The sequence below is a fragment of the Lepisosteus oculatus genome, chromosome 14 (assembly GCF_040954835.1).
Source record: "Lepisosteus oculatus isolate fLepOcu1 chromosome 14, fLepOcu1.hap2, whole genome shotgun sequence".
NCBI lineage: Eukaryota > Metazoa > Chordata > Actinopteri > Semionotiformes > Lepisosteidae > Lepisosteus > Lepisosteus oculatus.
In genome coordinates, this window is record NC_090709.1 from 27,285,612 (window position 1) to 27,310,349 (window position 24,738).

At 52.3% G+C, this 24,738-nt stretch overlaps 30 non-coding genes and 8 pseudogenes across 30 annotated transcripts; all 38 read right to left on the reverse strand.

The window, feature by feature from the left end:
- Positions 1–232: 232 nt before the first annotated feature.
- LOC138217601 (5S ribosomal RNA) lies at positions 233–351 on the reverse strand. The gene has a single exon (XR_011181313.1). It is a non-coding gene; the product is annotated as a 5S ribosomal RNA (ribosomal RNA).
- A 537-nt stretch (positions 352–888) lies between these two features.
- Positions 889–1,007, reverse strand: LOC138244276 (5S ribosomal RNA). Its single transcript, XR_011192889.1, has one exon. It is a non-coding gene; the product is annotated as a 5S ribosomal RNA (ribosomal RNA).
- Positions 1,008–1,545: 538 nt separating this feature from the next.
- On the reverse strand, positions 1,546–1,664 carry LOC138218404 (5S ribosomal RNA; annotated as a pseudogene).
- A 537-nt stretch (positions 1,665–2,201) lies between these two features.
- On the reverse strand, positions 2,202–2,320 carry LOC138217498 (5S ribosomal RNA). Its single transcript, XR_011181210.1, has one exon. It is a non-coding gene; the product is annotated as a 5S ribosomal RNA (ribosomal RNA).
- Positions 2,321–2,857: 537 nt separating this feature from the next.
- On the reverse strand, positions 2,858–2,976 carry LOC138216282 (5S ribosomal RNA). The gene has a single exon (XR_011179993.1). It is a non-coding gene; the product is annotated as a 5S ribosomal RNA (ribosomal RNA).
- Positions 2,977–3,513: 537 nt separating this feature from the next.
- Positions 3,514–3,632, reverse strand: LOC138216852 (5S ribosomal RNA). Its single transcript, XR_011180564.1, has one exon. It is a non-coding gene; the product is annotated as a 5S ribosomal RNA (ribosomal RNA).
- Positions 3,633–4,169: 537 nt separating this feature from the next.
- LOC138216863 (5S ribosomal RNA) lies at positions 4,170–4,288 on the reverse strand. The gene has a single exon (XR_011180576.1). It is a non-coding gene; the product is annotated as a 5S ribosomal RNA (ribosomal RNA).
- A 537-nt stretch (positions 4,289–4,825) lies between these two features.
- Positions 4,826–4,944, reverse strand: LOC138217026 (5S ribosomal RNA). Its single transcript, XR_011180739.1, has one exon. It is a non-coding gene; the product is annotated as a 5S ribosomal RNA (ribosomal RNA).
- Positions 4,945–5,481: 537 nt separating this feature from the next.
- On the reverse strand, positions 5,482–5,600 carry LOC138217891 (5S ribosomal RNA; annotated as a pseudogene).
- A 537-nt stretch (positions 5,601–6,137) lies between these two features.
- LOC138218969 (5S ribosomal RNA) lies at positions 6,138–6,255 on the reverse strand (annotated as a pseudogene).
- Positions 6,256–6,792: 537 nt separating this feature from the next.
- On the reverse strand, positions 6,793–6,911 carry LOC138217500 (5S ribosomal RNA). Its single transcript, XR_011181212.1, has one exon. It is a non-coding gene; the product is annotated as a 5S ribosomal RNA (ribosomal RNA).
- A 537-nt stretch (positions 6,912–7,448) lies between these two features.
- LOC138217459 (5S ribosomal RNA) lies at positions 7,449–7,567 on the reverse strand. The gene has a single exon (XR_011181171.1). It is a non-coding gene; the product is annotated as a 5S ribosomal RNA (ribosomal RNA).
- A 537-nt stretch (positions 7,568–8,104) lies between these two features.
- Positions 8,105–8,223, reverse strand: LOC138216874 (5S ribosomal RNA). The gene has a single exon (XR_011180587.1). It is a non-coding gene; the product is annotated as a 5S ribosomal RNA (ribosomal RNA).
- A 537-nt stretch (positions 8,224–8,760) lies between these two features.
- Positions 8,761–8,879, reverse strand: LOC138216885 (5S ribosomal RNA). Its single transcript, XR_011180598.1, has one exon. It is a non-coding gene; the product is annotated as a 5S ribosomal RNA (ribosomal RNA).
- Positions 8,880–9,416: 537 nt separating this feature from the next.
- Positions 9,417–9,535, reverse strand: LOC138244782 (5S ribosomal RNA). Its single transcript, XR_011193397.1, has one exon. It is a non-coding gene; the product is annotated as a 5S ribosomal RNA (ribosomal RNA).
- A 537-nt stretch (positions 9,536–10,072) lies between these two features.
- On the reverse strand, positions 10,073–10,191 carry LOC138218085 (5S ribosomal RNA; annotated as a pseudogene).
- Positions 10,192–10,728: 537 nt separating this feature from the next.
- LOC138216796 (5S ribosomal RNA) lies at positions 10,729–10,847 on the reverse strand. The gene has a single exon (XR_011180508.1). It is a non-coding gene; the product is annotated as a 5S ribosomal RNA (ribosomal RNA).
- A 537-nt stretch (positions 10,848–11,384) lies between these two features.
- LOC138216513 (5S ribosomal RNA) lies at positions 11,385–11,503 on the reverse strand. The gene has a single exon (XR_011180225.1). It is a non-coding gene; the product is annotated as a 5S ribosomal RNA (ribosomal RNA).
- Positions 11,504–12,040: 537 nt separating this feature from the next.
- On the reverse strand, positions 12,041–12,159 carry LOC138218600 (5S ribosomal RNA; annotated as a pseudogene).
- Positions 12,160–12,696: 537 nt separating this feature from the next.
- Positions 12,697–12,815, reverse strand: LOC138244981 (5S ribosomal RNA). Its single transcript, XR_011193598.1, has one exon. It is a non-coding gene; the product is annotated as a 5S ribosomal RNA (ribosomal RNA).
- Positions 12,816–13,352: 537 nt separating this feature from the next.
- On the reverse strand, positions 13,353–13,471 carry LOC138244982 (5S ribosomal RNA). The gene has a single exon (XR_011193599.1). It is a non-coding gene; the product is annotated as a 5S ribosomal RNA (ribosomal RNA).
- Positions 13,472–14,008: 537 nt separating this feature from the next.
- LOC138216514 (5S ribosomal RNA) lies at positions 14,009–14,127 on the reverse strand. Its single transcript, XR_011180226.1, has one exon. It is a non-coding gene; the product is annotated as a 5S ribosomal RNA (ribosomal RNA).
- A 537-nt stretch (positions 14,128–14,664) lies between these two features.
- Positions 14,665–14,783, reverse strand: LOC138244983 (5S ribosomal RNA). The gene has a single exon (XR_011193600.1). It is a non-coding gene; the product is annotated as a 5S ribosomal RNA (ribosomal RNA).
- A 537-nt stretch (positions 14,784–15,320) lies between these two features.
- LOC138244277 (5S ribosomal RNA) lies at positions 15,321–15,439 on the reverse strand. Its single transcript, XR_011192890.1, has one exon. It is a non-coding gene; the product is annotated as a 5S ribosomal RNA (ribosomal RNA).
- Positions 15,440–15,976: 537 nt separating this feature from the next.
- Positions 15,977–16,095, reverse strand: LOC138216867 (5S ribosomal RNA). The gene has a single exon (XR_011180580.1). It is a non-coding gene; the product is annotated as a 5S ribosomal RNA (ribosomal RNA).
- A 537-nt stretch (positions 16,096–16,632) lies between these two features.
- On the reverse strand, positions 16,633–16,751 carry LOC138244278 (5S ribosomal RNA). The gene has a single exon (XR_011192891.1). It is a non-coding gene; the product is annotated as a 5S ribosomal RNA (ribosomal RNA).
- A 537-nt stretch (positions 16,752–17,288) lies between these two features.
- Positions 17,289–17,407, reverse strand: LOC138245424 (5S ribosomal RNA). Its single transcript, XR_011194034.1, has one exon. It is a non-coding gene; the product is annotated as a 5S ribosomal RNA (ribosomal RNA).
- A 537-nt stretch (positions 17,408–17,944) lies between these two features.
- Positions 17,945–18,063, reverse strand: LOC138216952 (5S ribosomal RNA). Its single transcript, XR_011180665.1, has one exon. It is a non-coding gene; the product is annotated as a 5S ribosomal RNA (ribosomal RNA).
- Positions 18,064–18,600: 537 nt separating this feature from the next.
- On the reverse strand, positions 18,601–18,719 carry LOC138217484 (5S ribosomal RNA). The gene has a single exon (XR_011181196.1). It is a non-coding gene; the product is annotated as a 5S ribosomal RNA (ribosomal RNA).
- A 537-nt stretch (positions 18,720–19,256) lies between these two features.
- LOC138244279 (5S ribosomal RNA) lies at positions 19,257–19,375 on the reverse strand. Its single transcript, XR_011192892.1, has one exon. It is a non-coding gene; the product is annotated as a 5S ribosomal RNA (ribosomal RNA).
- A 537-nt stretch (positions 19,376–19,912) lies between these two features.
- LOC138216868 (5S ribosomal RNA) lies at positions 19,913–20,031 on the reverse strand. The gene has a single exon (XR_011180581.1). It is a non-coding gene; the product is annotated as a 5S ribosomal RNA (ribosomal RNA).
- Positions 20,032–20,567: 536 nt separating this feature from the next.
- LOC138218903 (5S ribosomal RNA) lies at positions 20,568–20,686 on the reverse strand (annotated as a pseudogene).
- A 537-nt stretch (positions 20,687–21,223) lies between these two features.
- LOC138245237 (5S ribosomal RNA) lies at positions 21,224–21,342 on the reverse strand. Its single transcript, XR_011193849.1, has one exon. It is a non-coding gene; the product is annotated as a 5S ribosomal RNA (ribosomal RNA).
- Positions 21,343–21,879: 537 nt separating this feature from the next.
- Positions 21,880–21,998, reverse strand: LOC138217849 (5S ribosomal RNA; annotated as a pseudogene).
- A 537-nt stretch (positions 21,999–22,535) lies between these two features.
- LOC138244280 (5S ribosomal RNA) lies at positions 22,536–22,654 on the reverse strand. The gene has a single exon (XR_011192893.1). It is a non-coding gene; the product is annotated as a 5S ribosomal RNA (ribosomal RNA).
- A 537-nt stretch (positions 22,655–23,191) lies between these two features.
- Positions 23,192–23,310, reverse strand: LOC138244281 (5S ribosomal RNA). The gene has a single exon (XR_011192894.1). It is a non-coding gene; the product is annotated as a 5S ribosomal RNA (ribosomal RNA).
- A 536-nt stretch (positions 23,311–23,846) lies between these two features.
- On the reverse strand, positions 23,847–23,965 carry LOC138218904 (5S ribosomal RNA; annotated as a pseudogene).
- A 537-nt stretch (positions 23,966–24,502) lies between these two features.
- LOC138245238 (5S ribosomal RNA) lies at positions 24,503–24,621 on the reverse strand. Its single transcript, XR_011193850.1, has one exon. It is a non-coding gene; the product is annotated as a 5S ribosomal RNA (ribosomal RNA).
- Positions 24,622–24,738: the final 117 nt, after the last annotated feature.

Below are 24,738 nucleotides of genomic sequence, written 5' to 3' on the forward strand. Positions count from 1 at the left end.
ACAAGTCTCCACAGCCGAAGCGCTGTGTCTCTTTTCAGCTGGCGATAAACCTTTCTTCGATCCTTTGCGGACTTGTAAAACTGTTCCTGATCAGAATAAAAAACGCTCACGCTAATACTCAAGCACCCGTGTCTCGCCAAAGCTGACAAATAAACAGACGGACAAGCCGCACTGCACGTGTGAACAGGGGAATGAGCGAGCGAGCGGGGATAGGGCGCCTCCTGCGCTTAAAAGCTTACAGCACCTGGTATTCCCAGGCGGTCTCCTATCCAAGTACTAACCAGGCCCATCCCTGTTTAGCTTCTGAGATCAGACGAGATCAGGCGTGCTCAAGGGGGTGTGGCCGTAAGGGAGAGCAAGGCTCGCTGGCACCCTTCTTATTGAGAGGACAGCTCCGTCACCTCTTTTACGACGCTGCTTTTTTTCCCTTGCGTTTTTCTCTTCTTCCCACGTTCTCTCTCTTCACTGCCTTCGTCCCCGCTCTATTTCACTTCAGCCTTTCACTCTTGCTTCCTTCCAATGAGGACGGAGCTGCGGGAGAAAGGGCGCTATAGAGGATCGCTGTGGAGAGCTGCTGCTGTGCTTTGACATCTGAGTTCTGTGGAAAACGATCTCAATACAATTCTGAAAAACGCGACTCTCCGAACGCCAGCCGAACAAGTCTCCACAGCCGAAGCGCTGTGTCTCTTTTCAGCTGGCGATAAACCTTTCTTCGATCCTTTGCGGACTTGTAAAACTGTTCCTGATCAGAATAAAAAACGCTCACGCTAATACTCAAGCACCCGTGTCTCGCCAAAGCTGACAAATAAACAGACGGACAAGCCGCACTGCACGTGTGAACAGGGGAATGAGCGAGCGAGCGGGCATAGGGCGTCTCCTGCGCTTAAAAGCTTACAGCACCTGGTATTCCCAGGCGGTCTCCCATCCAAGTACTAACCAGGCCCATCCCTGTTTAGCTTCCGAGATCAGACGAGATCAGGCGTGCTCAAGGGGGTGTGGCCGTAAGCAAAAGCAAGGCTCGCTGGCACCCTTCTTATTGAGAGGACAGCTCCGTCACTTCTTTTATGACGCTGCTCTTTTTCTCTTGCGTTTTTCTCTTCTTCCCACGTTCTCTCTCTTCACTGCCTTCGTCCCCGCTCTATTTCACTTCAGCCTTTCACTCTTGCTTCCTTCCAATGAGGACGGAGCTGCGGGAGAAAGGGCGCTATAGAGGATCGCTGTGGAGAGCTGCTGCTGTGCTTTGACATCTGAGCTCTGTGGAAAACGATCTCAATACAATTCTGAAAAACGCGACTCTCCGAACGCCAGCCGAACAAGTCTCCACAGCCGAAGCGCTGTGTCTCTTTTCAGCTGGCGATAAACCTTTCCTCGATTCTTTGCGGACTTGTTAAACTGTTCCTGATCAGAACAAAAAAACGCTCACGCTAATACACAAGCACCCGTGTCTCGCCAAAGCTGACAAATAAAAAGACGGACAAGCCGCACTGCACGTGTGAACAGGGGAATGAGCGAGCGAGCGGGGATAGGGCGCCTCCTGCGCTTAAAAGCTTACAGCACCTGGTATTTCCAGGCGGTCTCCAATCCAAGTACTAACCAGGCCCATCCCTGTTTAGCTTCCGAGATCAGACGAGATCAGGCGTGCTCAAGGGGGTGTGGCCGTAAGCGACACCAAGGCTCGCTGGCACCCTTCTTATTGAGAGGACAGCTCCGTCACCTCCTTTACGACGCTGCTTTTTTTCCCTTGCGTTTTTCTCTTCTTCCCACGTTCTCTCTCTTCACTGCCTTCGTCCCCGCTCTATTTCACTTCAGCCTTTCACTCTTGCTTCCTTCCAATGAGGACGGAGCTGCGGGAGAAAGGGCGCTATAGAGGATCGCTGTGGAGAGCTGCTGCTGTGCTTTGACATCTGAGCTCTGATGAAAACTATCTCAATACAATTCTGAAAAACGCGACTCTCCGAACGCCAGCCGAACAAGTCTCCACAGCCGAAGCGCTGTGTCTCTTTTCAGCTGGCGATAAACCTTTCCTCGATCCTTTGCGGACTTGTTAAACTGTTCCTGATCAGAATAAAAAACGCTCACGCTAATACACAAGCCCCCGCGTCTCGCCAAAGCTGACAAATAAACAGACGGACAAGCCGCACTGCACGTGTGAACAGGGGAATGAGCGAGCGAGCGGGGATAGGGCGCCTCCTGCGCTTAAAAGCTTACAGCACCTGGTATTCCCAGGCGGTCTCCCATCCAAGTACTAACCAGGCCCATCCCTGTTTAGCTTCCGAGATCAGACGAGATCAGGCGTGCTCAAGGGGTTGTGGCCGTAAGCGAGAGCAAGGCTCGCTGGCACCCTTCTTATTGAGAGGACAGCTCCGTCACCTCTTTTACGACGCTGCTCTTTTTCCCTTGCGTTTTTCTCTTCTTCCCACGTTCTCTCTCTTCACTGCCTTCGTCCCCGCTCTATTTCACTTCAGCCTTTCACTCTTGCTTCCTTCCAATGAGGACAGAGCTGCGGGAGAAAGGGCGCTATAGAGGATCGCTGTGGAGAGCTGCTGCTGTGCATTGACATCTGAGCTCTGTGGAAAACGATCTCAATACAATTCTGAAAAACGCGACCCTCCGAACGCCAGCCGAACAAGTCTCCACAGCCGAAGCGCTGTGTCTCTTTTCAGCTGGCGATAAACCTTTCCTCGATCCTTTGCGGACTTGTTAAACTGTTCATGATCAGAATAAAAAACGCTCACGCTAATACACAAGCACCCGCATCTCGCCAACGCTGACAAATAAACAGACGGACAAGCCGCACTGCACGTGTGAACAGGGGAATGAGCGAGCGAGCGGGGATAGGGCGCCTCCTGCGCTTAAAAGCTTACAGCACCTGGTATTCCCAGGCGGTCTCCCATCCAAGTACTAACCAGGCCCATCCCTGTTTAGCTTCCGAGATCAGACGAAATCAGGCGTGCTCAAGGGGGTGTGGCCGTAAGCGAGAGCAAGGCTCGCTGGCACCCTTCTTATTGAGAGGACAGCTCCGTCACCTCTTTTACGACGCTGCTTTTTTTCCCTTGCGTTTTTCTCTTCTTCCCACGTTCTCTCTCTTCACTGCCTTCGTCCCCGCTCTATTTCACTTCAGCCTTTCACTCTTGCTTCCTTCCAATGAGGACGGAGCTGCGGGAGAAAGGGCGCTATAGAGGATCGCTGTGGAGAGCTGCTGCTGTGCTTTGACATCTGAGTTCTGTGGAAAACGATCTCAATACAATTCTGAAAAACGCGACTCTCCGAACGCCAGCCGAACAAGTCTCCACAGCCGAAGCGCTGTGTCTCTTTTCAGCTGGCGATAAACCTTTCTTCGATCCTTTGCGGACTTGTAAAACTGTTCCTGATCAGAATAAAAAACGCTCACGCTAATACACAAGCACCCGTGTCTTGCCAAAGCTGACAAATAAACAGACGGACAAGCCGCACTGCACGTGTGAACAGGGGAATGAGCGAGCGAGCGGGGATAGGGCGCCTCCTGCGCTTAAAAGCTTACAGCACCTGGTATTCCCAGGCGGTCTCCCATCCAAGTACTAACCAGGCCCATCCCTGTTTAGCTTCCGAGATCAGATGAGATCAGGCGTGCTCAAGGGGGTGTGGCCGTAAGCGAGAGCAAGGCTCGCTGGCACCCTTCTTATTGAGAGGACAGCTCCGTCACCTCTTTTATGACGCTGCTCTTTTTCCCTTGCGTTTTTCTCTTCTTCCCACGTTCTCTCTCTTCACTGCCTTCGTCCCCGCTCTATTTCACTTCAGCCTTTCACTTTTGCTTCCTTCCAATGAGGACGGAGCTGCGGGAGAAAGGGCGCTATAGAGGATCGCTGTGGAGAGCTGCTGCTGTGTTTTGAAATCTGAGCTCTGTGGAAAACGATCTCAAAACAATTCTGAAAAACGCGACTCTCCGAACGCCAGCTGAACAAGTCTCCACAGCTGAAGCGCTGTGTCTCTTTTCAGCTGGCGATAAACCTTTCCTCGATCCTTTGCGGACTTGTAAAACTGTTCCTGATCAGAATAAAAAACGCTCACGCTAATACACAAGCACCCGTGTCTCGCCAAAGCTGACAAATAAACAGACGGACAAGCCGCACTGCACGTGTGAACAGGGGAATGAGCGAGCGAGCGGGGATAGGGCGCCTCCTGCGCTTAAAAGCTTACAGCACCTGGTATTCCCAGGCGGTCTCCCATCCAAGTACTAACCAGGCCCATCCCTGTTTAGCTTCCGAGATCAGATGAGATCAGGCGTGCTCAAGGGGGTGTGGCCGTAAGCGAGAGCAAGGCTCGCTGGCACCCTTCTTATTGAGAGGACAGCTCCGTCACCTCCTTTACGACGCTGCTTTTTTTCCCTTGCGTTTTTCTCTTCTTCCCACGTTCTCTCTCTTCATTGCCTTCGTCCCCGCTCTATTTCACTTCAGCCTTTCACTCTTGCTTCCTTCCAATGAGGACGGAGCTGCGGGAGAAAGGGCGCTATAGAGGATCGCTGTGGAGAGCTGCTGCTGTGCTTTGACATCTGAGCTCTGTGGAAAACGATCTCAATACAATTCTGAAAAACGCGACTCTCCGAACGCCAGCCGAACAAGTCTCCACAGCCGAAGCGCTGTGTCTCTTTTCAGCTGGCGATAAACCTTTCCTCGATCCTTTGCGGACTTGTAAAACTGTTCCTGATCAGAATAATAAACGCTCCCGCTAATACACAAGCACCCGTGTCTCGCCAAAGCTGACAAATAAACAGACGGACAAGCCGCACTGCACGTGTGAACAGGGGAATGAGCGAGCGAGCGGGGATAGGGCGCCTCCTGCGCTTAAAAGCTTACAGCACCTGGTATTCCCAGGCGGTCTCCCATCCAAGTACTAACCAGGCCCATCCCTGTTTAGCTTCCGAGATCAGATGAGATCAGGCGTGCTCAAGGGGATGTGGCCGTAAGTGAGAGCAAGGCTCGCTGGCACCCTTCTTATTGAGAGGACAGCTCCGTCACCTCTTTTACGACGCTGCTTTTTTTCCCTTGCGTTTTTCTCTTCTTCCCACGTTCTCTCTCTTCACTGCCTTCGTCCCCGCTCTATTTCACTTCAGCCTTTCACTCTTGCTTCCTTCCAATGAGGACGGAGCTGCGGGAGAAAGGGCGCTATAGAGGATCGCTGTGGAGAGCTGCTGCTGTGCTTTGACATCTGAGCTCTGTGGAAAACGATCTCAATACAATTCTGAAAAACGCGACTCTCCGAACGCCAGCCGAACAAGTCTCCACAGCCGAAGCGCTGTGTCTCTTTTCAGCTGGCGATAAACCTTTCCTCGATCCTTTGCGGACTTGTAAAACTGTTCCTGATCAGAATAAAAAACGCTCACGCTAATACACAAGCACCCGTGTCTCGCCAAAGCTGACAAATAAAGAGACGGACAAGCCGCACTGCACGTGTGAACAGGGGAATGAGCGAGCGAGCGGGGATAGGGCGCCTCCTGCGCTTAAGAGCTTACAGCACCTGGTATTCCCAGGCGGTCTCCCATCCAAGAACTAACCAGGCCCATACCTGTTTAGCTTCCGAGATCAGACGAGATCAGGCGTGCTCAAGGTGGTGTGGCCGTAAGCGAGAGCAAGGCTCGCTGGCACCCTTCTTATTGAGAGGACAGCTCCGTCACCTCTTTTACGACGCTGCTTTTTTTCCCTTGCGTTTTTCTCTTCTTCCCACGTTCTCTCTCTTCACTGCCTTCGTCCCCGCTCTATTTCACTTCAGCCTTTCACTCTTGCTTCCTTCCAATGAGGACGGAGCTGCGGGAGAAAGGGCGCTATAGAGGATCGCTGTGGAGAGCTGCTGCTGTGCTTTGACATCTGAGCTCTGTGGAAAACGATCTCAATACAATTCTGAAAAACGCGACTCTCCGAACGCCAGCCGAACAAGTCTCCACAGCCGAAGCGCTGTGTCTCTTTTCAGCTGGCGATAAACCTTTCCTCGATCCTTTGCGGACTTGTAAAACTGTTCCTGATCAGAATAAAAAACGCTCACGCTAATACACAAGCACCCGTGTCTCGCCAAAGCTGACAAATAAACAGACGGACAAGCTGCACTGCACGTGTGAACAGGGGAATGAGCGAGCGAGCAGGGATAGGGCGCCTCCTGCGCTTAAAAGCTTACAGCACCTGGTATTCCCAGGCGGTCTCCGAACAAGTACTAACCAGGCCCATCCCTTTTTAGCTTCCGAGATCAGACGAGATCAGGCGTGCTCAAGGGGGTGTGGCCGTAAGCGAGAGCAAGGCTCGCTTGCACCCTTCTTATTGAGAGGATAGCTCCGTCACCTCTTTTACGACGCTGCTTTTTTTCACTTGCGTTTTTCTCTTCTTCCCACGTTCTCTCTCTTCACTGCCTTCATCCCCGCTCTATTTCACTTCAGCCTTTCACTCTTGCTTCCTTCCAATGAGGACGGAGCTGCGGGAGAAAGGGCGCTATAGAGGATCGCTGTGGAGAGCTGCTGCTGTGCTTTGACATCTGAGCTCTGATGAAAACTATCTCAATACAATTCTGAAAAACGCGACTCTCCGAACGCCAGCCGAACAAGTCTCCACAGCCGAAGCGCTGTGTCTCTTTTCAGCTGGCGATAAACCTTTCCTCGATCCTTTGCGGACTTGTTAAACTGTTCCTGATCAGAATAAAAAACGCTCACGCTAATACACAAGCACCCGTGTCTCGCCAAAGCTGACAAATAAACAGACGGACAAGCCGCACTGCACGTGTGAACAGGGGAATGAGCGAGCGAGCGGGGATAGGGCGCCTCCTGCGCTTAAAAGCTTACAGCACCTGGTATTCCCAGGCGGTCTCCCATCCAAGTACTAACCAGGCCCATCCCTGTTTAGCTTCCGAGATCAGACGAGATCAGGCGTGCTCAAGGGGTTGTGGCCGTAAGCGAGAGCAAGGCTCGCTGGCACCCTTCTTATTGAGAGGACAGCTCCGTCACCTCTTTTACGACGCTGCTCTTTTTCCCTTGCGTTTTTCTCTTCTTCCCACGTTCTCTCTCTTCACTGCCTTCGTCCCCGCTCTATTTCACTTCAGCCTTTCACTCTTGCTTCCTTCCAATGAGGACAGAGCTGCGGGAGAAAGGGCGCTATAGAGGATCGCTGTGGAGAGCTGCTGCTGTGCATTGACATCTGAGCTCTGTGGAAAACGATCTCAATACAATTCTGAAAAACGCGACCCTCCGAACGCCAGCCGAACAAGTCTCCACAGCCGAAGCGCTGTGTCTCTTTTCAGCTGGCGATAAACCTTTCCTCGATCCTTTGCGGACTTGTTAAACTGTTCATGATCAGAATAAAAAACGCTCACGCTAATACACAAGCACCCGCATCTCGCCAACGCTGACAAATAAACAGACGGACAAGCCGCACTGCACGTGTGAACAGGGGAATGAGCGAGCGAGCGGGGATAGGGCGCCTCCTGCGCTTAAAAGCTTACAGCACCTGGTATTCCCAGGCGGTGTCCCATCCAAGTACTAACCAGGCCCATCCCTGTTTAGCTTCCGAGATCAGACGAAATCAGGCGTGCTCAAGGGGGTGTGGCCGTAAGCGAGAGCAAGGCTCGCTGGCACCCTTCTTATTGAGAGGACAGCTCCGTCACCTCTTTTACGACGCTGCTTTTTTTCCCTTGCGTTTTTCTCTTCTTCCCACGTTCTCTCTCTTCACTGCCTTCGTCCCCGCTCTATTTCACTTCAGCCTTTCACTCTTGCTTCCTTCCAATGAGGACGGAGCTGCGGGAGAAAGGGCGCTATAGAGGATCGCTGTGGAGAGCTGCTGCTGTGCTTTGACATCTGAGTTCTGTGGAAAACGATCTCAATACAATTCTGAAAAACGCGACTCTCCGAACGCCAGCCGAACAAGTCTCCACAGCCGAAGCGCTGTGTCTCTTTTCAGCTGGCGATAAACCTTTCTTCGATCCTTTGCGGACTTGTAAAACTGTTCCTGATCAGAATAAAAAACGCTCACGCTAATACACAAGCACCCGTGTCTCGCCAAAGCTGACAAATAAACAGACGGACAAGCCGCACTGCACGTGTGAACAGGGGAATGAGCGAGCGAGCGGGGATAGGGCGCCTCCTGCGCTTAAAAGCTTACAGCACCTGGTATTCCCAGGCGGTCTCCCATCCAAGTACTAACCAGGCCCATCCCTGTTTAGCTTCCGAGATCAGATGAGATCAGGCGTGCTCAAGGGGGTGTGGCCGTAAGCGAGAGCAAGGCTCGCTGGCACCCTTCTTATTGAGAGGACAGCTCCGTCACCTCTTTTATGACGCTGCTCTTTTTCCCTTGCGTTTTTCTCTTCTTCCCACGTTCTCTCTCTTCACTGCCTTCGTCCCCGCTCTATTTCACTTCAGCCTTTCACTTTTGCTTCCTTCCAATGAGGACGGAGCTGCGGGAGAAAGGGCGCTATAGAGGATCGCTGTGGAGAGCTGCTGCTGTGTTTTGACATCTGAGCTCTGTGGAAAACGATCTCAAAACAATTCTGAAAAACGCGACTCTCCGAACGCCAGCTGAACAAGTCTCCACAGCTGAAGCGCTGTGTCTCTTTTCAGCTGGCGATAAACCTTTCCTCGATCCTTTGCGGACTTGTAAAACTGTTCCTGATCAGAATAAAAAACGCTCACGCTAATACACAAGCACCCGTGTCTCGCCAAAGCTGACAAATAAACAGACGGACAAGCCGCACTGCACGTGTGAACAGGGGAATGAGCGAGCGAGCGGGGATAGGGCGCCTCCTGCGCTTAAAAGCTTACAGCACCTGGTATTCCCAGGCGGTCTCCCATCCAAGTACTAACCAGGCCCATCCCTGTTTAGCTTCCGAGATCAGATGAGATCAGGCGTGCTCAAGGGGGTGTGGCCGTAAGCGAGAGCAAGGCTCGCTGGCACCCTTCTTATTGAGAGGACAGCTCCGTCACCTCTTTTACGACGCTGCTTTTTTTCCCTTGCGTTTTTCTCTTCTTCCCACGTTCTCTCTCTTCACTGCCTTCGTCCCCGCTCTATTTCACTTCAGCCTTTCACTCTTGCTTCCTTCCAATGAGGACGGAGCTGCGGGAGAAAGGGCGCTATAGAGGATCGCTGTGGAGAGCTGCTGCTGTGCTTTGACATCTGAGCTCTGTGGAAAACGATCTCAATACAATTCTGAAAAACGCGACTCTCCGAACGCCAGCCGAACAAGTCTCCACAGCCGAAGCGCTGTGTCTCTTTTCAGCTGGCGATAAACCTTTCCTCGATCCTTTGCGGACTTGTAAAACTGTTCCTGATCAGAATAAAAAACACTCACGCTAATACACAAGCACCCGTGTCTCGCCAAAGCTGACAAATAAAGAGACGGACAAGCCGCACTGCACGTGTGAACAGGGGAATGAGCGAGCGAGCGGGGATAGGGCGCCTCCTGCGCTTAAAAGCTTACAGCACCTGGTATTCCCAGGCGGTCTCCCATCCAAGTACTAACCAGGCCCATCCCTGTTTAGCTTCCGAGATCAGACGAGATCAGGCATGCTCAAGGTGGTGTGGCCGTAAGCGAGAGCAAGGCTCGCTGGCACCCTTCTTATTGAGAGGACAGCTCCGTCACCTCTTTTACGACGCTGCATTTTTTCCCTTGCGTTTTTCTCTTCTTCCCACGTTCTCTCTCTTCACTGCCTTCGTCCCCGCTCTATTTCACTTCAGCCTTTCACTCTTGCTTCCTTCCAATGAGGACGGAGCTGCGGGAGATAGGGCACTATAGAGGATCGCTGTGGAGAGCTGCTGCTGTGCTTTGACATCTGAGCTCTGTGGAAAACGATCTCAATACAATTCTGAAAAACGCGACTCTCCGAACGCCAGCCGAACAAGTCTCCACAGCCGAAGCGCTGTTTCTCTTTTCAGCTGGCGATAAACCTTTCCTCGATCCTTTGCGGACTTGTAAAACTGTTCCTGATCAGAATAAAAAACGCTCACGCTAATACACAAGCACCCGTGTCTCGCCAAAGCTGACAAATAAACAGACGGACAAGCCGCACTGCACGTGTGAACAGGGGAATGAGCGAGCGAGCGGGGATAGGGCGCCTCCTGCGCTTAAAAGCTTACAGCACCTGGTATTCCCAGGCGGTCTCCCATCCAAGTACTAACCAGGCCCATCCCTGTTTAGCTTACAAGATCAGACGAGATCAGGCGTGCTCAAGGGGGTGTGGCCGTAAGCGAGAGCAAGGTTCGCTGGCACCCTTCTTATTGAGAGGACAGCTCCGTCACCTCTTTTACGACGCTGCTTTTTTTCCCTTGCGTTTTTCTCTTCTTCCCACGTTCTCTCTCTTCACTGCCTTCGTCCCCGCTCTATTTCACTTCAGCCTTTCACTCTTGCTTCCTTCCAATGAGGACGGAGCTGCGGGAGAAAGGGCGCTATAGAGGATCGCTGTGGAGAGCTGCTGCTGTGCTTTGACATCTGAGCTCTGTGGAAAACGATCTCAATACAATTCTGAAAAACGCGACTCTCCGAACGCCAGCCGAACAAGTCTCCACAGCCGAAGCGCTGTGTCTCTTTTCAGCTGGCGATAAACCTTTCCTCGATCCTTTGCGGACTTGTAAAACTGTTCCTGATCAGAATAAAAAACGCTCACGCTAATACACAAGCACCCGTGTCTCGCCAAAGCTGACAAATAAACAGACGGACAAGCCGCACTGCACGTGTGAACAGGGGAATGAGCGAGCGAGCGGGGATAGGGCGCCTCCTGCGCTTAAAAGCTTGCAGCACCTGGTATTCCCAGGCGGTCTCCCATCCAAGTACTAACCAGGCCCATCCCTGTTTAGCTTCCGAGATCAGACGAGATCAGGCGTGCTCAAGGGGGTGTGGCCGTAAGCGAGAGCAAGGCTCGCTGGCACCCTTCTTATTGAGAGGACAGCTCCGTCACCTCTTTTACGACGCTGCTTTTTTTCCCTTGCGTTTTTCTCTTCTTCCCACGTTCTCTCTCTTCACTGCCTTCGTCCCCGCTCTATTTCACTTCAGCCTTTCACTCTTGCTTCCTTCCAATGAGGACGGAGCTGCGGGAGAAAGGGCGCTATAGAGGATCGCTGTGGAGAGCTGCTGCTGTGCTTTGACATCTGAGCTCTGTGGAAAACGATCTCAATACAATTCTGAAAAACGCGACTCTCCGAACGCCAGCCGAACAAGTCTCCACAGCCGAAGCGCTGTGTCTCTATTCAGCTGGCGATAAACCTTCCCTCGATTCTTTGCGGACTTGTTAAACTGTTCCTGATCAGAATAAAAAACGCTCACGCTAAAACACAAGCACCCGTGTCTCGCCAAAGCTGACAAATAAACAGACGGACAAGCCGCACTGCACGTGTGAACAGGGGAATGAGCGAGCGAGCGGGGATAGGGCGCCTCCTGCGCTTAAAAGTTTACAGCACCTGGTATTCCCAGGCGGTCTCCCATCCAAGTACTAACCAGGCCCATCCCTGTTTAGCTTCCGAGATCAGACGAGATCAGGCGTGCTCAAGGGGGTGTGGCCGTAAGCGAGAGCAAGGCTCGCTGGCACCCTTCTTATTGAGAGGACAGCTCCGTCACCTCTTTTACGACGCTGCTTTTTTTCCCTTGCGTTTTTCTCTTCTTCCCACGTTCTCTCTCTTCACTGCCTTCGTCCCCGCTCTATTTCACTTCAGCCTTTCACTCTTGCTTCCTTCCAATGAGGACGGAGCTGCGGGAGAAAGGGCGCTATAGAGGATCGCTGTGGAGAGCTGCTGCTGTGCTTTGACATCTGAGCTCTGTGGAAAACGATCTCAATACAATTCTGAAAAACGCGACTCTCCGAACGCCAGCCGAACAAGTCTCCACAGCCGAAGCGCTGTGTCTCTTTTCAGCTGGCGATAAACCTTTCCTCGGTCCTTTGCGGACTTGTTAAACTGTTCCTGATCAGAATAAAAAACGCTCACGCTAATACACAAGCACCCGTGTCTCGCCAAAGCTGACAAATAAACAGACGGACAAGCCGCACTGCACGTGTGAACAGGGGAATGAGTGAGCGAGCGGGGATAGGGCGCCTCCTGCGCTTAAAAGCTTACAGCACCTGGTATTCCCAGGCGGTCTCCCATCCAAGTACTAACCAGGCCCATCCCTGTTTAGCTTACGAGATCAGACGAGATCAGGCGTGCTCAAGGGGGTTTGGCCTTAAACGAGAGCAAGGCTCGCTGGCACCCTTCTTATTGAGAGGACAGCTCCGTCACCTCTTTTACGACGCTGCTTTTTTTCCCTTGCGTTTTTCTCTTCTTCCCACGTTCTCTCTCTTCACTGCCTTCGTCCCCGCTCTATTTCACTTCAGCCTTTCACTCTTGCTTCCTTCCAATGAGGACGGAGCTGCGGGAGAAAGGGTGCTATAGAGGATCGCTGTGGAGAGCTGCTGCTGTGCTTTGACATCTGAGCTCTGTGGAAAACGATCTCAATACAATTCTGAAAAACGCGACTCTCCGAACGCCAGCCGAACAAGTCTCCACAGCCGAAGCGCTGTGTCTCTTTTCAGCTGGCGATAAACCTTTCCTCGATCCTTTGCGGACTTGTAAAACTGTTCATGATCAGAATAAAAAACGCTCACGCTAATACACAAGCACCCGTGTCTCGCCAAAGCTGACAAATAAACAGACGGACAAGCCGCACTGCACGTGTGAACAGGGGAATGAGCGAGCGAGCGGGGATAGGGCGTCTCCTGCGCTTAAAAGCTTACAGCACCTGGTATTCCCAGGCGGTCTTCCATCCAAGTACTAACCAGGCCCATCCCTGTTTAGCTTCCGAGATCAGACGAGATCAGGTGTGCTCAAGGGGGTGTGGCCGTAAGCGAGAGCAAGGCTCGCTGGCACCCTTCTTATTGAGAGGACAGCTCCGTCACCTCTTTTACGACGCTGCTTTTTTTCCCTTGCGTTTTTCTCTTCTTCCCACGTTCTCTCTCTTCACTGCCTTCGTCCCCGCTCTATTTCACTTCAGCCTTTCACTCTTGCTTCCTTCCAATGAGGACGGAGCTGCGGGAGAAAGGGCGCTATAGAGGATCGCTGTGGAGAGCTGCTGCTGTGCTTTGACATCTGAGCTCTGTGGAAAACGATCTCAATACAATTCTGAAAAACGCGACTCTCCGAACGCCAGCCGAACAAGTCTCCACAGCCGAAGCGCTTTGTCTCTTTTCAGCTGGCGATAAACCTTTCCTCGATCCTTTGCGGACTTGTAAAACTGTTCATGATCAGAATAAAAAACGCTCACGCTAATACACAAGCACCCGTGTCTCGCCAAAGCTGACAAATAAACAGACGGACAAGCCGCACTGCACGTGTGAACAGGGGAATGAGCGAGCGAGCGGGGATAGGGCGTCTCCTGCGCTTAAAAGCTTACAGCACCTGGTATTCCCAGGCGGTCTTCCATCCAAGTACTAACCAGGCCCATCCCTGTTTAGCTTCCGAGATCAGACGAGATCAGGTGTGCTCAAGGGGGTGTGGCCGTAAGCGAGAGCAAGGCTCGCTGGCACCCTTCTTATTGAGAGGACAGCTCCGTCACCTCTTTTACGACGCTGCTTTTTTTCCCTTGCGTTTTTCTCTTCTTCCCACGTTCTCTCTCTTCACTGCCTTCGTCCCCGCTCTATTTCACTTCAGCCTTTCACTCTTGCTTCCTTCCAATGAGGACGGAGCTGCGGGAGAAAGGGCGCTATAGAGGATCGCTGTGGAGAGCTGCTGCTGTGCTTTGACATCTGAGCTCTGTGGAAAACGATCTCAATACAATTCTGAAAAACGCGACTCTCCGAACGCCAGCCGAACAAGTCTCCACAGCCGAAGCGCTGTGTCTCTTTTCAGCTGGCGATAAACCTTTCCTCGATCCTTTGCGGACTTGTTAAACTGTTCCTGATCAGAATAAAAAACGCTCACGCTAAAACACAAGCACCCGTGTCTCGCCAAAGCTGACAAATAAACAGACGGACAAGCCGCACTGCACGTGTGAACAGGGGAATGAGCGAGCGAGCGGGGATAGGGCGCCTCCTGCGCTTAAAAGTTTACAGCACCTGGTATTCCCAGGCGGTCTCCCATCCAAGTACTAACCAGGCCCATCCCTGTTTAGCTTCCGAGATCAGACGAGATCAGGCGTGCTCAAGGGGGTGTGGCCGTAAGCGAGAGCAAGGCTCGCTGGCACCCTTCTTATTGAGAGGACAGCTCCGTCACCTCTTTTACGACGCTGCTTTTTTTCCCTTGCGTTTTTCTCTTCTTCCCACGTTCTCTCTCTTCACTGCCTTCGTCCCCGCTCTATTTCACTTCAGCCTTTCACTCTTGCTTCCTTCCAATGAGGACGGAGCTGCGGGAGAAAGGGCGCTATAGAGGATCGCTGTGGAGAGCTGCTGCTGTGCTTTGACATCTGAGCTCTGTGGAAAACGATCTCAATACAATTCTGAAAAACGCGACTCTCCGAACGCCAGCCGAACAAGTCTCCACAGCCGAAGCGCTGTGTCTCTTTTCAGCTGGCGATAAACCTTTCCTCGATCCTTTGCGGACTTGTAAAACTGTTCCTGATCAGAATAAAAAACGCTCACGCTAATACACAAGCACCCGTGTCTCGCCAAAGCTGACAAATAAACAGACGGACAAGCCGCACTGCACGTGTGAACAGGGGAATGAGCGAGCGAGCGGGGATAGGGCGCCTCCTGCGCTTAAAAGCTTACAGCACCTGGTATTCCCAGGCGGTCTTCCATCCAAGTACTAACCAGGCCCATCCCTGTTTAGCTTCCGAGATCAGACGAGATCAGGTGTGCTCAAGGGGGTGTGGCCGTAAGCGAGAGCAAGGCTCGCTGGCACCCTTCTTATTGAGAGGACAGCTCCGTCACCTCTTTTACGACGCTGCTTTTTTTCCCTTGCGTTTTTCTCTTCTTCCCACGTTCTCTCTCTTCACTGCCTTCGTCCCCGCTCTATTTCACTTCAGCCTTTCACTCTTGCTTCCTTCCAATGAGGACGGAGCTGCGGGAGAAAGGGCGCTATAGAGGATCGCTGTGGAGAGCTGCTGCTGTGCTTTGACATCTGAGCTCTGTGGAAAACGATCTCAATACAATTCTGAAAAACGCGACTCTCCGAACGCCAGCCGAACAAGTCTCCACAGCCGAAGCGCTGTGTCTCTATTCAGCTGGCGATAAACCTTCCCTCGATTCTTTGCGGACTTGTTAAACTGTTCCTGATCAGAATAAAAAACGCTCACGCTAATACACAAGCACCCGTGTCTCGCCAAAGCTGACAAATAAACAGACGGACAAGCCGCACTGCACGTGTGAACAGGGGAATGAGCGAGCGAGCGGGGATAGGGCGCCTCCTGCGCTTAAAAGCTTACAGCACCTGGTATTCCCAGGCGGTCTCCCATCCAAGTACTAACCAGGCCCATCCCTGTTTAGCTTCCGAGATCAGACGAGATCAGGCGTGCTCAAGGGGGTGTGGCCGTAAGCGAGAGCAAGGCTCGCTGGCACCCTTCTTATTGAGAGGACAGCTCCGTCACCTCTTTTACGACGCTGCTTTTTTTCCCTTGCGTTTTTCTCTTCTTCCCACGTTCTCTCTCTTCACTGCCTTCGTCCCCGCTCTATTTCACTTCAGCCTTTCACTCTTGCTTCCTTCCAATGAGGACGGAGCTGCGGGAGAAAGGGCGCTATAGAGGATCGCTGTGGAGAGCTGCTGCTGTGCTTTGACATCTGAGCTCTGTGGAAAACGATCTCAATACAATTCTGAAAAACGCGACTCTCCGAACGCCAGCCGAACAAGTCTCCACAGCCGAAGCGCTGTGTCTCTATTCAGCTGGCGATAAACCTTCCCTCGATTCTTTGCGGACTTGTTAAACTGTTCCTGATCAGAATAAAAAACGCTCACGCTAATACACAAGCACCCGTGTCTCGCCAAAGCTGACAAATAAACAGACGGACAAGCCGCACTGCACGTGTGAACAGGGGAATGAGCGAGCGAGCGGGGATAGGGCGCCTCCTGCGCTTAAAAGCTTACAGCACCTGGTATTCCCAGGCGGTCTCCCATCCAAGTACTAACCAGGCCCATCCCTGTTTAGCTTCCGAGATCAGACAAGATCAGGCGTGCTCAAGGGGGTGTGGCCGTAAGCGAGAGCAAGGCTCGCTGGCACCCTTCTTATTGAGAGGACAGCTCCGTCACCTCTTTTACGACGCTGCTTTTTTTCCCTTGCGTTTTTCTCTTCTTCCCACGTTCTCTCTCTTCACTGCCTTCGTCCCCGCTCTATTTCACTTCAGCCTTTCACTCTTGCTTCCTTCCAATGAGAACGGAGCTGCGGGAGAAAGGGCGCTATAGAGGATCGCTGTGGAGAGCTGCTGCTGTGCTTTGACATCTGAGCTCTGTGGAAAACGATCTCAATACAATTCTGAAAAACGCGACTCTCCGAACGCCAGCCGAACAAGTCTCCACAGCCGAAGCGCTGTGTCTCTTTTCAGCTGGCGATAAACCTTTCCTCGATCCTTTGCGGACTTGTTAAACTGTTCCTGATCAGAATAAAAAACGCTCACGCTAATACACAAGCACCCGTGTCTCGCCAAAGCTGACAAATAAACAGACGGACAAGCCGCACTGCACGTGTGAACAGGGGAATGAGCGAGCGAGCGGGGATAGGGCGCCTCCTGCGCTTAAAAGCTTACAGCACCTGGTATTCCCAGGCGGTCTCCCATCCAAGTACTAACCAGGCCCATCCCTGTTTAGCTTCCGAGATCAGACGAGATCAGGCGTGCTCAAGGGGGTGTGGCCGTAAGCGAGAGCAAGGCTCGCTGGCACCCTTCTTATTGAGAGGACAGCTCCGTCACCTCTTTTACGACGCTGCTTTTTTTCCCTTGCGTTTTTCTCTTCTTCCCACGTTCTCTCTCTTCACTGCCTTCGTCCCCGCTCTATTTCACTTCAGCCTTTCACTCTTGCTTCCTTCCAATGAGGACGGAGCTGCGGGAGAAAGGGCGCTATAGAGGATCGCTGTGGAGAGCTGCTGCTGTGCTTTGACATCTGAGCTCTGTGGAAAACGATCTCAATACAATTCTGAAAAACGCGACTCTCCGAACGCCAGCCGAACAAGTCTCCACAGCCGAAGCGCTGTGTCTCTTTTCAGCTGGCGATAAACCTTTCCTCGATCCTTTGCGGACTTGTTAAACTGTTCCTGATCAGAATAAAAAACGCTCACGCTAATACACAAGCACCCGTGTCTCGCCAAAGCTGACAAATAAACAGACGGACAAGCCGCACTGCACGTATGAACAGGGGAATGAGCGAGCGAGCGGGGATAGGGCGCCTCCTGCGCTAAAAAGCTTACAGCACCTGGTATTCCCAGGCGGTCTCCCATCCAAGTACTAACCAGGCCCATCCCTGTTTAGCTTCCGAGATCAGACGAGATCAGGCGTGCTCAAGGGGGTGTGGCCGCAAGCGAGAGCAAGGCTCGCTGGCACCCTTCTTATTGAGAGGACATCTCCGTCACCTCTTTTACGACGCTGCTTTTTTTCCCTTGCGTTTTTCTCTTCTTCCCACGTTCTCTCTCTTCACTGCCTTCATCCCCGCTCTATTTCACTTCAGCCTTTCACTCTTGCTTCCTTCCAATGAGGACGGAGCTGCGGGAGAAAGGGCGCTATAGAGGATCGCTGTGGAGAGCTGCTGCTGTGCTTTGACATCTGAGCTCTGAGGAAAACGATCTCAATACAATTCTGAGAAACGCGACTCTCCGAACGCCAGCCGAACAAGTCTCCACAGCCGAAGCGCTGTGTCTCTTTTCAGCTGGCGATAAACCTTTCCTCGATCCTTTGCGGACTTGTAAAACTGTTCCTGATCAGAATAAAAAACGCTCACGCTAATACACAAGCACCCGTGTCTCGCCAAAGCTGACAAATAAACAGACGGACAAGCCGCACTGCACGTGTGAACAGGGGAATGAGCCAGCGAGCGGGGATAGGGCGCCTCCTGCGCTTAAAAGCTTACAACACCTGGTATTCCCAGGCGGTCTCCCATCCAAGTACTAACCAGGCCCATCCCTGTTTAGCTTCCGAGATCAGACGAGATCAGGCATGCTCAAGGGGGTGTGGCCGTAAGCGAAAGCAAGGCTCGCTGGCACCCTTCTTATTGAGAGGACAGCTCCGTCACCTCTTTTACGACGCTGCTTTTTTTCCCTTGCGTTTTTCTCTTCTTCCCACGTTCTCTCTCTTCACTGCCTTCGTCCCCGCTCTATTTCACTTCAGCCTTTCACTCTTGCTTCCTTCCAATGAGGACGGAGCTGCGGGAGAAAGGGCGCTATAGAGGATCGCTGTGGAGAGCTGCTGCTGTGCTTTGACATCTGAGCTCTGTGGAAAACGATCTCAATACAATTCTGAAAAACGCGACTCTCCGAACGCCAGCCGAACAAGTCTCCACAGCCGAAGCGCTGTGTCTCTTTTCAGCTGGCGATAAACCTTTCCTCGATCCTTTGCGGACTTGTAAAACTGTTCCTGATCAGAATAAAAAACGCTCACGCTAATACACAAGCACCCGTGTCTCGCCAAAGCTGACAAATAAACAGACGGACAAGCCGCACTGCACGTGTGAACAGGGGAATGAGCGAGCGAGCGGGGATAGGGCGCCTCCTGCGCTTAAAAGCTTACAGCACCTGGTATTCCCAGGCGGTCTCCCATCCAAGTACTAACCAGGCCCATCCCTGTTTAGCTTCCGAGATCAGACAAGATCAGGCGTGCTCAAGGGGGTGTGGCCATAAGCGAGAGCAAGGCTCGCTGGCACCCTTCTTATTGAGAGGACAGCTCCGTCACCTCTTTTACGACGCTGCTTTTTTTCCCTTGCGTTTTTCTCTTCTTCCCACGTTCTCTCTCTTCACTGCCTTCGTCCCCGCTCTATTTCACTTCAGCCTTTCACTCTTGCTTCCTTCCAATGAGGACGGAGCTGCGGGAGAAAGGGCGCTATAGATGATCGCTGTGGAGAGCTGCTGCTGTGCTTTGACATCTGAGCTCTGTGGAAAACGATCTCAATACAATTCTGAAAAACGCGACTCTCCGAACGCCAGCCGAACAAGTCTCCACAGCCGAAGCGCTGTGTCTCTTTTCAGCTGGCGATAAACCTTTCCACGATCCTTTGCGGACTTGTAAAACTGTTCCTGATCAGAATAAAAAACGCTCACGCTAATACACAAGCACCCGTGTCTCGCCAGAGCTGACAAATAAACAGACGGACAAGCCGCACTGCACGTGTGAACAGGGGAATGAGCGAGCGAGCGGGGATAGGGCGCCTCCTGCGCTTAAAAGCTTACAGCACCTGGTATTCCCAGGCGGTCTCCCATCCAAGTACTAACCAGGCCCATCCCTGTTTAGCTTCCGAGATCAGACGAGATCAGGCGTGCTCAAGGGGGTGTGGCCGTAAGCGAGAGCAAGGCTCGCTGGCACCCTTCTTATTGAGAGGACAGCTCCGTCACCTCTTTTACGACGCTGCTTTTTTTCCTTTGCGTTTTTCTCTTCTTCCCACGTTCTCTCTCTTCACTGCCTTCGTCCCCGCTCTATTTCACTTCAGCCTTTCACTCTTGCTTCCTTCCAATGAGGACGGAGCTGCGGGAGAAAGGGCGCTATAGAGGATCGCTGTGGAGAGCTGCTGCTGTGCTTTGACATCTGAGCTCTGTGGAAAACGATCTCAATACAATTCTGAAAAACGCGACTCTCCGAACGCCAGCCGAACAAGTCTCCACAGCTGATGCGCTGTGTCTCTTTTCAGCTGGCGATAAACCTTTCCTCGATCCTTTGCGGACTTGTAAAACTGTTCCTGATCAGAATAAAAAACGCTCACGCTAATACACAAGCACCCGTGTCTCGCCAAAGCTGACAAATAAACAGACGGACAAGCCGCACTGCACGTGTGAACAGGGGAATGAGCGAGCGAGCGGGGATAGGGCGCCTCCTGCGCTTAAAAGCTTACAGCACCTGGTATTCCCAGGCGGTCTCCCATCCAAGTACTAACCAGGCCCATCCCTGTTTAGCTTCCGAGATCAGACAAGATCAGGCGTGCTCAAGGGGGTGTGGCCGTAAGCGAGAGCAAGGCTCGCTGGCACCCTTCTTATTGAGAGGACAGCTCCGTCACCTCTTTTACGACGCTACTTTTTTCCCTTGCGTTTTTCTCTTCTTCCCACGTTCTCTCTCTTCACTGCCTTCGTCCCCGCTCTATTTCACTTCAGCCTTTCACTCTTGCTTTCTTCCAATGAGGACGGAGCTGCGGGAGAAAGGGCGCTATAGAGGATCGCTGTGGAGAGCTGCTGCTGTGCTTTGACATCTGAGCTCTGTGGAAAACGATCTCAATACAATTCTGAAAAACGCGACTCTCCGAACGCCAGCCGAACAAGTCTCCACAGCCGAAGCGCTGTGTCTCTTTTCAGCTGGCGATAAACCTTTCCTCGTTCCTTTGCGGACTTGTAAAACTGTTCCTGATCAGAATAAAAAACGCTCACGCTAATACACAAGCACCCGTGTCTCACCAAAGCTGACAAATAAACAGACGGACAAGCCGCACTGCACGTGTGAACAGGGGAATGAGCGAGCGAGCGGGGATAGGGCGCCTCCTGCGCTTAAAAGCTTACAGCACCTGGTACTCCCAGGCAGTCTCTCATCCAAGTACTAACCAAGCCCATCCCTGTTTAGCTTCCGAGATCAGACGAGATCAGGCGTGCTCAAGGGGGTGTGGCCATAAGTGAGAGCAAGGCTCGCTGGCACCCTTCTTATTGAGAGGACAGCTCCGTCACCTCTTTTACGACGCTGCTTTTTTTCCCTTGCGTTTTTCTCTTCTTCCCACGTTCTCTCTCTTCACTGCCTTCGTCCCCGCTCTATTTCACTTCAGCCTTTCACTCTTGCTTCCTTCCAATGAGGACGGAGCTGCGGGAGAAAGGGCGCTATAGAGGATCGCTGTGGAGAGCTGCTGCTGTGCTTTGACATCTGAGCTCTGTGGAAAACGATCTCAATACAATTCTGAAAAACGCGACTCTCCGAACGCCAGCCGAACAAGTCTCCACAGCCGAAGCGCTGTGTCTCTTTTCAGCTGGCGATAAACCTTTCTTCGATTCTTTGCGGACTTGTTAAACTGTTCCTGATCAGAATAAAAAACGCTCACGCTAATACACAAGCACCCGTGTCTCGCCAAAGCTGACAAATAAACAGACGGACAAGCCGCACTGCACGTGTGAACAGGGGAATGAGCGAGCGAGCGGGGATAGGGCGCCTCCTGCGCTTAAAAGCTTACAGCACCTGGTATTCCCAGGCGGTCTCCCATCCAAGTACTAACCAGGCCCATCCCTGTTTAGCTTCCGAGATCAGACGAGATCAGGCGTGCTCAAGGGGGTGTGGCCATAAGCGAGAGCAAGGCTCGCTGGCACCCTTCTTATTGAGAGGACAGCTCCGTCACCTCTTTTACGACGCTGCTTTTTTTCCCTTGCGTTTTTCTCTTCTTCCCACGTTCTCTCTCTTCACTGCCTTCGTCCCCGCTCTATTTCACTTCAGCCTTTCACTCTTGCTTACTTCCAATGAGGACGGAGCTGCGGGAGAAAGGGCGCTATAGAGGATCGCTGTGGAGAGCTGCTGCTGTGCTTTGACATCTGAGCTCTGTGGAAAACGATCTCAATACAATTCTGAAAAACGCGACTCTCCGAACGCCAGCCGAACAAGTCTCCACAGCCGAAGCGCTGTGTCTCTTTTCAGCTGGCGATAAACCTTTCCTCGATCCTTTGCGGACTTGTAAAACTTTTCCTGATCAGAATAAAAAACGCTCACGCTAATACACAAGCACCCGTGTCTCGCCAAAGCTGACAAATAAACAGACGGACAAGCCGCACTGCACGTGTGAACAGGGGAATGAGCGAGCGAGCGGGGATAGGGCGCCTCCTGCGCTTAAAAGCTTACAGCACCTGGTATTCCCAGGCGGTCTCCCATCCAAGTACTAACCCGGCCCATCCCTGTTCAGCTTCCAAGATCAGATGAGATCAGGCGTGCTCAAGGGGGTGTGGCCGTAAGCAAGAGCAAGGCTCGCTGGCACCCTTCTTATTGAGAGGACAGCTCCGTCACCTCTTTTACGACGCTGCTTTTTTTCCCTTGCGTTTTTCTCTTCTTCCCACGTTCTCTCTCTTCACTGCCTTCGTCCCCGCTCTATTTCACTTCAGCCTTTCACTCTTGCTTCCTTCCAATGAGGACGGAGCTGCGGGAGAAAGGGCGCTATAGAGGATCGCTGTGGAGAGCTGCTGCTGTGCTTTGACATCTGAGTTCTGTGGAAAACGATCTCAATACAATTCTGAAAAACGCGACTCTCCGAACGCCAGCCGAACAAGTCTCCACAGCCGAAGCGCTGTGTCTCTTTTCAGCTGGCGATAAACCTTTCTTCGATCCTTTGCGGACTTGTAAAACTGTTCCTGATCAGAATAAAAAACGCTCACGCTAATACACAAGCACCCGTGTCTCGCCAAAGCTGACAAATAAACAGACGGACAAGCCGCACTGCACGTGTGATCAGGGGAATGAGCGAGCGAGCGGGGATAGGGCGCCTCCTGCGCTTAAAAGCTTACAGCACCTGGTATTCCCAGGCGGTCTCCCATCCAAGTACTAACCAGGCCCATCCCTGTTTAGCTTCCGAGATCAGACGAGATCAGGCGTGCTCAAGGGGGTGTGGCCGTAAGCGAGAGCAAGGCTCGCTGGCACCCTTCTTATTGAGAGGACAGCTCCGTCACCTCTTTTACGACGCTGCTTTTTTTCCTTTGCGTTTTTCTCTTCTTCCCACGTTCTCTCTCTTCACTGCCTTCGTCCCCGCTCTATTTCACTTCAGCCTTTCACTCTTGCTTCCTTCCAATGAGGACGGAGCTGCGGGAGAAAGGGCGCTATAGAGGATCGCTGTGGAGAGCTGCTGCTGTGCTTTGACATCTGAGCTCTGTGGAAAACGATCTCAATACAATTCTGAAAAACGCGACTCTCCGAACGCCAGCCGAACAAGTCTCCACAGCTGATGCGCTGTGTCTCTTTTCAGCTGGCGATAAACCTTTCCTCGATCCTTTGCGGACTTGTAAAACTGTTCCTGATCAGAATAAAAAACGCTCACGCTAATACACAAGCACCCGTGTCTCGCCAAAGCTGACAAATAAACAGACGGACAAGCCGCACTGCACGTGTGAACAGGGGAATGAGCGAGCGAGCGGGGATAGGGCGCCTCCTGCGCTTAAAAGCTTACAGCACCTGGTATTCCCAGGCGGTCTCCCATCCAAGTACTAACCAGGCCCATCCCTGTTTAGCTTCCGAGATCAGACGAGATCAGGCGTGCTCAAGGGGGTGTGGCCGTAAGCGAGAGCAAGGCTCGCTGGCACCCTTCTTATTGAGAGGACAGCTCCGTCACCTCTTTTACGACGCTGCTTTTTTCCCTTGCGTTTTTCTCTTCTTCCCACGTTCTCTCTCTTCACTGCCTTCGTCCCCGCTCTATTTCACTTCAGCCTTTCACTCTTGCTTTCTTCCAATGAGGACGGAGCTGCGGGAGAAAGGGCGCTATAGAGGATCGCTGTGGAGAGCTGCTGCTGTGCTTTGACATCTGAGCTCTGTGGAAAACGATCTCAATACAATTCTGAAAAACGCGACTCTCCGAACGCCAGCCGAACAAGTCTCCACAGCCGAAGCGCTGTGTCTCTTTTCAGCTGGCGATAAACCTTTCCTCGTTCCTTTGCGGACTTGTAAAACTGTTCCTGATCAGAATAAAAAACGCTCACGCTAATACACAAGCACCCGTGTCTCACCAAAGCTGACAAATAAACAGACGGACAAGCCGCACTGCACGTGTGAACAGGGGAATGAGCGAGCGAGCGGGGATAGGGCGCCTCCTGCGCTTAAAAGCTTACAGCACCTGGTACTCCCAGGCAGTCTCTCATCCAAGTACTAACCAAGCCCATCCCTGTTTAGCTTCCGAGATCAGACGAGATCAGGCGTGCTCAAGGGGGTGTGGCCATAAGTGAGAGCAAGGCTCGCTGGCACCCTTCTTATTGAGAGGACAGCTCCGTCACCTCTTTTACGACGCTGCTTTTTTTCCCTTGCGTTTTTCTCTTCTTCCCACGTTCTCTCTCTTCACTGCCTTCGTCCCCGCTCTATTTCACTTCAGCCTTTCACTCTTGCTTCCTTCCAATGAGGACGGAGCTGCGGGAGAAAGGGCGCTATAGAGGATCGCTGTGGAGAGCTGCTGCTGTGCTTTGACATCTGAGCTCTGTGGAAAACGATCTCAATACAATTCTGAAAAACGCGACTCTCCGAACGCCAGCCGAACAAGTCTCCACAGCCGAAGCGCTGTGTCTCTTTTCAGCTGGCGATAAACCTTTCTTCGATTCTTTGCGGACTTGTTAAACTGTTCCTGATCAGAATAAAAAACGCTCACGCTAATACACAAGCACCCGTGTCTCGCCAAAGCTGACAAATAAACAGACGGACAAGCCGCACTGCACGTGTGAACAGGGGAATGAGCGAGCGAGCGGGGATAGGGCGCCTCCTGCGCTTAAAAGCTTACAGCACCTGGTATTCCCAGGCGGTCTCCCATCCAAGTACTAACCAGGCCCATCCCTGTTTAGCTTCCGAGATCAGACGAGATCAGGCGTGCTCAAGGGGGTGTGGCCATAAGCGAGAGCAAGGCTCGCTGGCACCCTTCTTATTGAGAGGACAGCTCCGTCACCTCTTTTACGACGCTGCTTTTTTTCCCTTGCGTTTTTCTCTTCTTCCCACGTTCTCTCTCTTCACTG